The sequence below is a fragment of the Harmonia axyridis genome, chromosome 1, assembly GCF_914767665.1.
Source record: "Harmonia axyridis chromosome 1, icHarAxyr1.1, whole genome shotgun sequence".
NCBI lineage: Eukaryota > Metazoa > Arthropoda > Insecta > Coleoptera > Coccinellidae > Harmonia > Harmonia axyridis.
In genome coordinates this window covers 23,582,728-23,595,487 of record NC_059501.1, presented here as the reverse complement: position 1 = coordinate 23,595,487, position 12,760 = coordinate 23,582,728, and the positions used below count along the sequence as shown (strand labels likewise).

Below are 12,760 nucleotides of genomic sequence, written 5' to 3'. Positions count from 1 at the left end.
CTCTTTTTCTGAGAAACTAACAAGGGTAGTATTCATTTTTGGCCACCTTCTTTTGTTTTCGATTTATAAGCGAAAATTGGAAAAATGGCGATATCGAAAAACTTTTATATCTCCACTACTACTGATGCTAGAGCTCTGAAATTGAAACATTATACAGGCACTTTTTTAAGTAGAACCCAGTGGCGTGCTCGTATTTTCAAAAGGGTTTTTAATTACGATGCTATGACCCAAAGTTATGTTTTTTCAAATGAAACACTACCTTTTTTACCTGAGAGTCTCAATATTTCTATGGTTTCAACTGTTGATAAGCACATAAATATAGAGCTCTCTATAACAAGAGCAGTGTCCTTCCGTCAATCTGATTATTTCTATGCTTTTTACTCATTTCTACGAAATTCGAATCTAGATATATTTAAAAAAAATAGTTTCGAGAATATAAACGGACTCGGAGAAAATTTCCTAGGTTGCTTGATGAACATAGTTTCAAATATTCATCTATTGAATTCGGTGCGAAATTTCGAGAAGATGTGTCGACTGTGCATTGTTGTTATATTAGGTTAAATATTATTTCTTGTTTGTTTCCTTCGTAATTATATTGTTGAGTTCAATCATATATGCGTTGTTTCATATTCTATTTAAAATGGTGCGTATTCATTCTAGAGACCTATTAAAATAATCTTCTGATACATCCATCTCATTTCAACTCTTTTGATTGAAACATTCGATCGTGTGGATATTTTCGTTATTTCCAAATCAATTTTTAGATAAAAAATTTATAAAACATATCTAGATTCGAATTTTGTAAAAATTAGTGAAAAGCAAAGAAATAATCAGATTGCGGCTATATCTCAGGATCCACTCATCGTAGAGACTTGCGGTAAAAAATTTTACCACTAAAGTGTACAAGAGAACACACTGGAAATTGTTTTGAAGTTCATACCTCTACCGCTATGAGGCGTAATAGCTACCGTTGAGTAGAAAAATGAATTTTACATATGAAATTCATATCAAGTTGAAGTAAAAATATCCTCACGGTAATCCTTGGAAAATTCTCTATCTTTTTGAATTGTCACTTTCGATTTTACGTCATCAAATAAGATGAAAGGGAGAAATCTGACTGATTGAAACGCCTGTAACTTCAGTTTGGCTCATCATTTTTGAGCAAATTAGAACTCGTCTGAAAGATAATATCTTGTTGATTGAGGACAAAATATACTCACGATAAATTTGTTTCTGCTGCTTTCGATAGGGGGCGCTTAGTAATAAGTTCATTGTTTCGTTCATTTAACTTCGAAATTTCAAATGTAATGATAGGATTTTCTTGACAGAAACAGAAATTTTATCCAATTTTCATGAAAAAACCTTCAGGTCGCAAAGCGTTAGTTTCAGGCGTTCTGAAGTTATGGCCGAAAGAAGATATTCTTCAACTGATGCACTACGAAAAACCAAATTGTGTCTTTAAGTTCTAACAGAAACAGAAATCCCATCAAATTTTTATGAAAAACCCAAAAGGTCGCAAAGCGACAGCTTCAGGCGTTCTGGAGTTATGGCCGAAAAAAGATATTCTTCAACTGATGCACTGAAAAACTAAATTGTGTCTTTTTTCGGCCATAACTCCAGAACGCCTGAAACTATCGCTTTGCGACCTTGAGGTTTTTTCATACAAATTTGATGGGATTTCTGTTTCTGTTAGAACTTAAAGACACAATTTGGTTTTTGTAGTGCATCAGTTGAAGAATATCTTCTTTCGGCCATAACTTCAGAACGCTTGAAATTATCGCTTTGCGACCTTAAGGTTTATTCATGCAAATTTGATGGAACTTCTGTTTGTGTTAGGAAAATCCAATCATTACATTTGAAATTTCGGAGTAAAATGAAGAAAACAATGAACTTCTGACTTAGTGCCCCCTATCGAGATCAGCTAAAACAAATTCATAATGAGTATATGTGTTCCTTAATCAACAAGATGTTATCTCTCAAACGAGATCTAATTTGCTCAAACATGTTGAGCCAAACAGAAGTAACAGGCGTTTCAATCAGTCAGATTTCTCCCTTTCACCTAGTCTTATTTGATGACGTAAAATCGTAAGTGACAATTCAAAAAGATAGATAATTTTCCAAGGATTACAGTGATGATATTTTTTCTTCAATTTCATATGAAACATTTTCGAGTGAAATTCATTTTTCTACTCGACGGTAGCTATTACGCCCCCTAGCGGTAGAGGTATGAACTTCAAAACAATTTCCAGTGTGTTCTCTTGTACACTTTAGTGGTAAAATTTTCTACCGCAAGTCTCTTCGATGAGTGGATCCTGATATATAGCCGCTTACCTCGCTTATTTGCCCAACCTGTACATAATTGAATTCGAGGATGGATTTGTTATCATCGTTTGAAACCATTGTAGGCTCAACAATAAAAAAATTGAAGACATCGGAACTGAAGTCCCAAGTTAAACGATGCAACGCGATACATTATCCATCAATTATATTCGAAGCCTGCAGTAGTATCTTTCCGTAGCAATCCTCTCTACCCAAATCGCGATACTGTAATGCATATAGAATTACCCCAATTGAGTAATTCACAACACGTAGAATCCAATGCGACCCAATAAATCGAAACCTACAATGCATACAGCCATGGGTTTTTTCATTCCGTAATGCATGGGAGATCCGTCGAAGCAACTACATAAATCCGGATAATGGAGTCACTCCCATCTCTCTAAAATTACAGGACACTGCATCCGTTGCCAACCTACCTATCACTCAGGATGCATCCCTGCTATTTACTGCCACATTATGACCATCTAAATTGTTAACGATGCTCAGGGGTGATATTTCAGGAAGATTGCTCAAGCTGCTTTAATTGTATTGATTTCACTGTTCCCATGTCCACGGGTTATCTGCTTTAAGCTGTAAGAACTAAGGAGTTCAAGTAAGTGCGTTAGCATTTGTGCCGGTCTAAGTTAATGTACCTATTTCATGCTTGATGGGATATCAAAGGGCACGTGAGGATTCCCTTCGAGGAGTCCCTGGACTGTTTCTATGGACGGCTTCGGTCGGAGGATCGTCCTATTCAATTCGATAATGCTCCTTAGACGGAGGACAAAAGGACTTGGAGGCCTTGGAGCCCGCATTTTTTACTGACGGCATTTCCTATAATTCCGCTTTCAAGGATGAATAATATGAAAGCTCGGATTTCAGAGGAAAACTAAACAAATTCTGTTTTTCTTCGTGGAAAATATATATTGACAGTACTTCGGAAAAATTGTTGATGTTTCGTTGCTGGGTTACTCTGAATCTACACATTGGTTTTTTATCCAGATGTGGCTTTGGCTAACAACCACGAGAATTTCGTATTTGGATTCGGTAACGACTCTTTTTTCTCGCAAAATATTTTCTTTAGTATGTTATTCTTCAGTATGTCATTCCCGCAAATCGTTGAATTTTCTCGTTTTTTTTTCTCCATAATTTCGATGCTACTCCTCAGCTCAAATTGTTTTTCTGAATAACATTCATACTAAACCAATCACAAAATTCGAATTATTATTAGATCTCATGCTCGAATGGCGATACCAGACCCACAAAAAATAATATCGCAAGAAAAATTTCCCAATAGTCCTGTGACTACGAAACCGATGGTGTTGAATTTTTGGGTGTAGATATAAAATAAGGATTTCAATCTCGATTGAGTCGTATTTAGTAAATCAAAGCAATTTTTTTTTGTTTGAACTATGAGTGAAATAATAATAAAATATCAAAAAGCGTTAAATTTTACAAGGGAATTATTTTTGTTTGTTCTATTTAACGCGAACGGTTATCTAGTTATTTGCTTCTGAAAAGTTCAACGAATTTTAATTTTATAGAATAATTGTATTATAACATAGGCGTACAACTTTGCTTCCGCCGTTGTTTTCTTTAAATTCGAGGCTTTATTATAAAAAACTGGCTAAACATTTATGATTCAAAGTATTGTCCATCGCTGAGCACTACTTTCTCCCATATTTCGCGCATCTATGAATCCAATTTTTTACTTCTTCATAAGACCGGAAGCGCTGGTCAGCCAGGCCGTGTGTCATTGATCGAAACAAGTGATAGTAAGAGGGAACAACGTTTGGAGAATACAGCGGGTGGGGTAGGTTTCCAAGTACGTCTTGACCACTTTCGCAACATGGGGTCGAGTATTGTCATGCTGTAAAATAACTTTATCATGTCTCTCGTTGTATTGCGGCTGTTTTTATTTCAATGCTTGGCTCAAACGCATTATTTGCGTTCGATAACGTTTGCCTGTGATTGTTTCAGTCGGTATTAACAACTCATAATGAACCACGCTCAGCTGGTCCCACGAAATACTGAGCACGACCTTGGAACCGTGAATATTCTGTTTGACCGTCGACGTGGAAGCTTGGCCGGGATATCCTCGGGATTTTCTGCGCTTGAGATTATCGTAATGAAGCCATTTTTCGTTCCCAGTCACAATACTACGCAGAAATCCCTTCGCTCTTTGCCTTGCAAGCATCTGTTCATAAGCAAACAAACGCCGTTCAATATCTCTCGGCATCATCTTCTACGGCACCCAATTTCCTTGATTCTGAATCATTCCCATGACTTTTAGGCGTTTTGAAATGGCTTGTCGCATCACTCCTATTGATCCTGTCAATTTTTGTCGCGTCTGACACGAGTTCTGATCAAATAATGCCTTCAATTCTGCGTCCTCGAAAACCTTGTCTCTTCCACCGCCATGCTGGTCTTCGACGTCAAAATCAGCGTTGGAACCTCTGTCAGCATATTCTTTCACTAATAGCGACCTTACAATAGGTATTTGAGAGCATTCGATGAGTCTCATCCGCAGATTTCTTCATATTTAAGAAGAAAATTAAAATGTCCAGTAAATAACGATAATTTGGCTCTTAAGTTGACATGTTTAATAGAGAATAACTTTATGATGCAGACACAAATCGACTAATATCTGGATGGCGTTATGTTTGCAAATACCTGAGTTTGTTCTATGAAATTTAAGATCTATTAATTTTGACTAACACTTACCGCTACAGCCATCTATCGCAAAATGGCGAAAGCAAAATTGTACATCAATATAAAATGAAATATACACTTCGCCAATAAATTAACGCACCACTGAAAATTAGGCAAAAGTTTTGATTTGGAATTTTTTTTTTGTTAAGAGAGGTTATTTTCTTCTAAACGTCAGTGTCTGAACCGTAACCGCATAAAAATCTCAATTTTACAATTACCGGGAGGCGCAATTATAGTCTGTTTGTTTCATAACATTTGTAACACTCTGTGGGGTGCAACAGTTAAATTATGAAGTTGAAATTAAACTTTACCTTATCGTTTTCCATCATTTTATTTTTTCATTCATTTCAATATCACAATTTTATAGCATGACATAATTTTATTGAATCTAATTAACAATCTAGACTTAGTAGCAGGCTATGGAGTACCGGTAATTGTCAGGAACAGGAAACACTAAATTTTAAACGCGATGAATGTACTCAAACAGATTGGAGTTATCGAAGAATTGGTGAAAGATTTCATGTTGGTCACACAAACGTTTTATTTCTTCAGGAGAAAATAACCTGTCATTGGAAAAAAAAAGGTTCAAATCGAACAAGTGGTTTTGAAGAAAATGTAACGGTTGTTTTTTTTCGAGGTATATAACTTTAAGTTGGCAATACTGTTCAAGATGGCAACCGATTTAACAGCTGTCAAATGATTTATTCTCAGTTTGGTTTGGCAATTCATCATGAATAGACACACGCCTGAACAAGGCTTGCAAATAGTGCAAGTTAATTTCGAAAATAATGGTTCTGTGCGGAATAAGTATCGCGCACTGCGTCCATTAGCTGTGAAGCGCACTTCTGGTTGAATGGCTACGTCAACAAACAAAACTGCCATATTTGGAGTGAAGCTAATCCTCAAGTGTATGTCGAAACACCGTTATATCCAGAAAAACTGACTGTTTGGTGCGCTTTATGGGCTGGTGAAATGATTGGTCCGTACTTCTTCAAAAACGATGATGGCCAGAACGTTACAATCAATTCTGATCGGTATAGATCCATGATTACTAACTTTTTCATTCCTGAATTGAACAAGCATGATGTCCAGGAGCTGTGGTTCCAACAAGACGGCGCAACATATCACAGAGCTCGTGCCACAATCGATTCATTGAAAGACACTTTTGGTGACCGCCTAATTACACGTTTTGGACCTGTGAATTGGCCACCAAGATCTTGTGATTTAACAACGCTAGACTACTTTCTGTGGAGCTATGTAAAATCATTGGTTTATGCGGATAAGCCACAAACCCTTGACCATTTGGAAGACAACATTCACCGTGTTATTGCCGATATACGGCCACAAATGTTGGAAAAAGTCATCGAAAATTGGACGACCAGATTGGACTACATCCGAGTCATATGCCAGAAATCATATTTAAAATGTAATGCCACAAGATTATCTTGCGGATAAATAAAATTCATGTCAATCGAATAATCCATCGTTCTTTTATTGCAATTCAAATTTCTGTAAAAAAACACCCTTTAATTTGAACTTTCGACTAATTTTTTGTGGTTGGTTAATTTATTGGCAAAGTGTATTAAAACAAGCCACACGAATACACAAATGCAATTTAAACGAAACTCCAGACAAAGGCATCGAAGCTCATGTTCCCAAGTGGGACCTACGAACTTCGACCCTCTCTTAACTCATGATTCTAATGAACCTTGACTGGGACAACCAGAAAAGTCTGGAGGTAACGAATTTCATTATCCGACCAGCCAGTCACTCACCGTGTCACTATTTGCTTCGAAATTACTCCAATTAATGCCCAAATTGTACATAATGGTATAATTTCAATTATTCTCGCTTCTGTCGGATCGAAACGAGGATCTCTAGATTTCTGGGAAGTGAGCCTTCTATCTTGCAAACCGAAACACTAGCTGTTTTCACTTGCGCCAAAGAGTGTCTCAAAAGAAACCTCAAAGGGATGCGTATTTACATCACTTCGGACGGCCAGATCACGCTGATATACTATGGGTGCCGGGGAATTGTGGTTCAGACGGAAACGAAAAAGCCGATTAACTTGCAAAAAGTGCATCAAGGTTAACACCTGTTTGTACTGAGCCCTTCTGTCGGCTTGGAAAAGACCAATATAAAGCAGCAGTCCAACAATGGGAAAGACAATAAAAAATCCCAGGAGAAACACTCTGGATCTTGCTCAGGCAGAGAAATTTGTGGTGCTTTCATCGACCTATACCAAGAAGCTTCTAGAGCTACCACGAGCTGAGCTTCGGATAATGGTGGGACTACTGACAGGACACTGTCGATGCGAATACTTCATGTACTGCATGGGTAAGTCTGCAGGCTCTTCGGAAAAGAAATAGAAACAGCCGAACACATTGTGTGTAAATGTCCAGGGCTGACTCGCCTAGGAACCACTCACTTGGGAAAGTCAGTTCTGGATACTCACGAAGTAATAGCCAATGCTGCTGAGGATGTCGTCGGTTTCTTTAACCGTATCGACGGTCTTCTTGGGTTTGTATGAATAGGTAGGATTAAGAACAAAAAAATTAAATTGGGCGGAGTTCCCGAAAGGCTAACAGGGCCGCAACGACCCCGATTCAGTGAATAATAATAATAAAAATCCAACGGGAAACACTGAATATTATACGCGAAGAATGTGCTCAAACAGCAATATTGTTTGAGGAAGTATGAAGTTACTGAAGAATTGGTGAAAGATATCATGTTGGTCATACAACCGTTTTTTTTTCTTCAGGAGAAAATAACCTGTCAATCAAGAAGAAAAATGTCGGAATCAGGCAAGTAGTTTTGACGAAAAAATATCTTGAACCTTTGCCTAATTTTTATTGGTGAGTTCATTTATTAGCGAAGTGTATTAAAACAAGCCACACGAATACACAAAGGCAATTTTAGCGAAACTCCAGACAATGGCATCCAAGCTCATGTTCCCAAGTGGGACCTACGGGCTTCGACCCTCTCTTAACTCATGATTCTAATGAACCTTGACTGGGACAACCAGAAAAGTCTGGAGGTAACGAATTTCATTATCCGACCAGCCAGTCACTCACCGTGTCACTATTTGCTTCGAAATTACTCCAATTAACGCCCAAATTGTGCGGAAAATTGCCTCTGGCACCCGAGCAGAACGCTGTTATACCTCAACCCATGCCCATGTCACGCAAATTCAGTCGCTTTTCGACTCCGAGCTTAACCATGAGTCGACCCCCTCTGAAATTGTCGCTCGCCAAACGATCATACGGGCTCGTTATGGAGAGACTCTTGATCCCCCCGGGACATCGTGAGCTTTTCGGGGCCAATTACCTGAACACCACACAACAAGAGCGCGTAATGGTATAATTTCAATTGTTCTCGCTTCGGTCGGATCGATCGAAATGTGGATTTTGTCGGCAACGTTCATTAGTTGAGAGGATGTTTTCCGAAATTTGGTGCATTCGTCGTGGGTGCCACAAATAATTGATTGAACGATATATTATGGTTTTATTTTGAATTTCTTTGGTATTTATAGTATCTAAGTATACCGAAAAGTGTACAACTTAGCTCCCGCCGTTTTGCAATAGATGGCTGTAGCGGGGAGTGGTAGTCGAAATAAATAGATCGTAGATGTCATACAATGCAACGATTTTGCACGCTCAATTCATGTTATGCTACTGGAATTTTCAAAGACGCGGTAATTTGTCAATTCATCGTATGCTATTGGTCGCCGCTGAAGCGCCAACGAATGCGCGTATCTAAATAAAGAAACAGAGAGAATTTTCTGAAAGATTTTAATGATGATCTAGACTTCAGGAAAGATTCGTACATTGTTTTAGTTTTCAGCCTTTACTTAGTTTAATTTGAGTTTTAGAATTTGATTTATCGGTGAAAATTGTATAGGGATTCTCGGTAAGTGTTGACATGAATATTTGCATTCGACAAGTAATAATCTCACCAGAGCGAATTGATTAATTTTGAAACAGTAGTTTATTTTTAGAGTCATCAATCTTGTAGAAACGTACTTCAGGTTTGGTAGAATTCTTTTTGTATCAAATTATTTCAGCAACACTCCTTCTCAGGTTTATTTTATGATGAATATAATAATTCCTTTATAATTTTTTGGATAGAAATCCGAGAAGGAGTTGTAAATTCAGGTCAACATATTTTAACATTGTTCATTTCCTCAAAGCACCTCCCGTGGGATGGGAACAACAGAAACCTCTCTTGGTATTGAAAGTATCAGGAAGTACAACCTCCCTTGGGATTAAACAATAAAAATCTCCATTGGGATTGAAATATCGTAATTATATCGATAATACATCAACTTCGCTGAATGGGAATTGAAGTACTATAGTTTCCTGCTAAGATATGGTGTTTATAAGGCTGAAAATAATCTTCAGAAGAGGTTCCATCCTAATAGCACAGTAATTCATTAAAAGAAGATTTAACTTAAGTTTTTATTTCAATATTATTTGTTTAGAGTACAAAGGATAGATATTTGTATTTTTAATTTAGTTAAATTTGTGAAAAGTAGGAGTTTTGTTGCCAACTAATCCAAACCACCCCTAGAAATCAGTCTTAGAGTCACATGGGCGATTGTAACGTTACACTTCCTTGGAATCAAGAATAAATTTTTAGCACGACTCATATAAAATGACCTATTTTGCTCCCTCCCAAGCCGGAGTAAAGTGGGAAGAAAAGTATAGCCGCTAAAATCAACACCTGTATCGGCCAGCAAAGATGTTGATGAGCGCTGAAACCAACGACCCATGTGGGAAGAAAAATCGGATAATATGAGATATTCAGTTTAACAATCCTCCTGAAGTATTTTGACCTACTGGCTGCGTAAATTTCGATAACTTACTAAAAACGTTTTTGTACTGTTTTCTCATTCCGCAGAACCGTTCCTTTCATAAAAACTATCGAAACACTTTATTTACATAATTTTTGGTTGGAGCCTTGAAATGGTTCTTAGTGAAATATACTAGTGATAGATTCTCACTATGAATTTAATTCATGTATTTGTTTCATCAGACACCAATCACAAAATTCATAGAAAAACTGTTCGCAAATTTTCTGAAATTTTTGTGACAATAAGTCTTCCACTATTTTTGAATCTGATCTTTCAATAGTTTCATCACACATTTTCGTAATATTCATTTAAAATAAATTTAGGAAATACGATTTCTCTAATTCTGTGGTTATTCCGTTCATTCTTCCACATCTTGTAGAACAAAATTGTGCGAGAATATATCAGAAAAGCACAGTTTTCATGGTTATATTTTATTATTCTATGTTGGTACTCCGAACTTTCCGCCACGGCTTTATCTGTCAATTCATCAATTTGCCTTAAAGAAATCAGTTCTGCCAACCAACATTTTTCAATGCAAAAATCACTTAAATATATTTATGGAAATATTTCATTAATTTCAATGAAAATGCAATGAATTAGAGAAAATAATGTATAATATTCCTACAGAAGGCTCATTCTACCACTCGTTCATTCGTTTTTGAATTTTGAACTCGTGGAAGAATATCAATGCCTTCTGCACTTGTATTATAAATAACTATTTGGCACAAGCTCTACCTACCCTTATTTATCACTCACCATGGTAATCGAATTTAGTTTTTTAGGTTGAATTTAAGGTGTTGGGTTCGTAAATTTGAAATGTCATATTTACAACTGATTTATATCTTTTTGAATTTTGGTAATTTGAATCATTTTTACGTGCACAGGTGGGTTGCTCGAAAATAAGTAGGGGAAATGCAGACAAAATGACATACTGTTTAGTTTTTCAATCATATATTTTTAGTTATTGCAATAATACTTCATTTTGGTACTACATACTAACTTTGGTTGATTGTTCTCAAGTACTATAAACTGAAAATCGAATTGAACCACAAAAATAAAAGATATGAGAAGTTATTTTGACTTCTAACAAAATCCATTTTGTCCTTATACTAAGGAGAAAATGACACTAGTAATGGACATAATGACATACATAATATTTAAAAGCAAAGTTCGCAAATAAACGTTTTGGTTCCTTCCGAGACAGTAGCAAACGATGTTTGAGCCCAGTGAAAACATTGAATGCAACGTAGACACTGTTCACCAGATTTGGAACGAAAAAAGCGTCACTGCAATTAATGCAGGGGCTGTCATCGTCATCCTCATTTTTTCTTAATTTCAAACGGTTTAGTGTTGGATTCTTCGTGGTCATGAAATTTTTTATTTTTCAACGCTCTTGTTTTCTTTACCACTGGGTTTTTTTATCATTCAATAATATTTCAGAAACTCATTGTTTCTTTTTCTTGGGTGGATTTTTCGCAGAAGATTTCACTTTGATTTTGCCAAAATAAGGCCTTGTTCTTGTAGAAGTGGTGAAAGAATTTCATTACGAAAACATAATTATCCTTTAGAAGTTCCTGGTCGATTGTAATTATCAGGAATCGATAGATATTTTACCTATTTTTTACAAGATAGGTACATACCAGAAATTTCACGTTCTATCACGTATAGTGCATGCAAATTATGTACATAACAAAATGAAAATGAGCTCATTAGTTTCACGTGAAAATCAATCTATTAAATTCTAAATAATTTCTAAAAATATATTTTCTTAACATGTATTGGACAAAATGACATACTATATCGTTTTGTCCATCAGGATAATGTCATTTTGTCCGATACACACTTTTTATTATATTGAGGCACAATTTCAAAACAAAACCAATATTCATTTCAAAACGTATACATATTATTACGTCATTGCAGTAATAACAAGAATACATTCAATATACAACGAATATTGTCATGACACTCTCCAGAAGCAATTTAGAAACCAATTGAACAAAAAATATTTAACCGGCCAAAATACATTTGTGGCTATTGCACCAGTGAAACAGACAGTAAGATGTCAATTTCTTCGCAGGATTGTCAACATAATAAGCAGGACCTGAATCACTGTGAAACTCCGAGCTATACGGCGCCAATTTTGAAAAAATTTAAAAGTTGATTTTGTCCGCATATGTCGTTTTGTCCGCATTTCCCCTATATGCGTACACCTCAATAAAAAGTTTTTCCTCGTGTACCTCGAAAAAAATCATGCATATCATTCCCTCGGTGTACAATCCACTATCCTCCTCATCCATAATCAATTCGGCCAAAGCATAAAAATTTCCCGACCGGAAAATTTTCCACCGGAAAATTCATGAAAACTGTCACTCACCTGTAGGTCTTTAATTCCTCTGCAGTACCAGCAGATTGAACCCGATCGGGCGTGTAAACACCACCTGTGCGTCACTGTAAACACACCACCGGAAAAACACGCGAAATATACGGTTCGCGACGCTCCCGACGCTCTTCGCGACGTCTGCCGTCTGAGAGATGTGACGCCCGCGTACGCGCAGCCTTCCTACGTCGGCGGTTAGGGCCTTGCTGCCGGTTTAGATGCCGAAGACCGAATGACGATGAGACAGAGGAATAAGCGCTAGTTGCGGCATATCTGAAGCGGTGGCGGTGGCTATCGACCGCCACCCCCAACTATTTACATTGGGGATATTCGCGAAAACACGCCAAATGAAATCCTCTTTGGGTATTGACAGAACAATTTCAACTTTCCGAAAACTTTTTTTCCATGTTGAGATGTTCAGCAGCCATCTGATTTCAGCGATTCTTTAATAGATATACCTACACTGAACCAAAGATGCTCATGAGCTCAATGAAAGT

At 36.9% G+C, this 12,760-nt stretch overlaps 1 protein-coding gene across 6 annotated transcripts in view; it reads right to left on the bottom strand.

The window, feature by feature from the left end:
• LOC123680079 (protein madd-4) overlaps positions 1-12,476 on the bottom strand; it is a 583,820-nt gene extending 571,344 nt beyond the window's left edge. For all 6 annotated transcript variants that reach the window (XM_045617757.1, XM_045617782.1, XM_045617798.1 and 3 more), the window contains exon 1: positions 12,261-12,476. The gene's annotated coding sequence lies outside the window, so the exon portion shown is untranslated. The remainder of the gene's footprint in view (positions 1-12,260) is intronic.
• Positions 12,477-12,760: the final 284 nt, after the last annotated feature.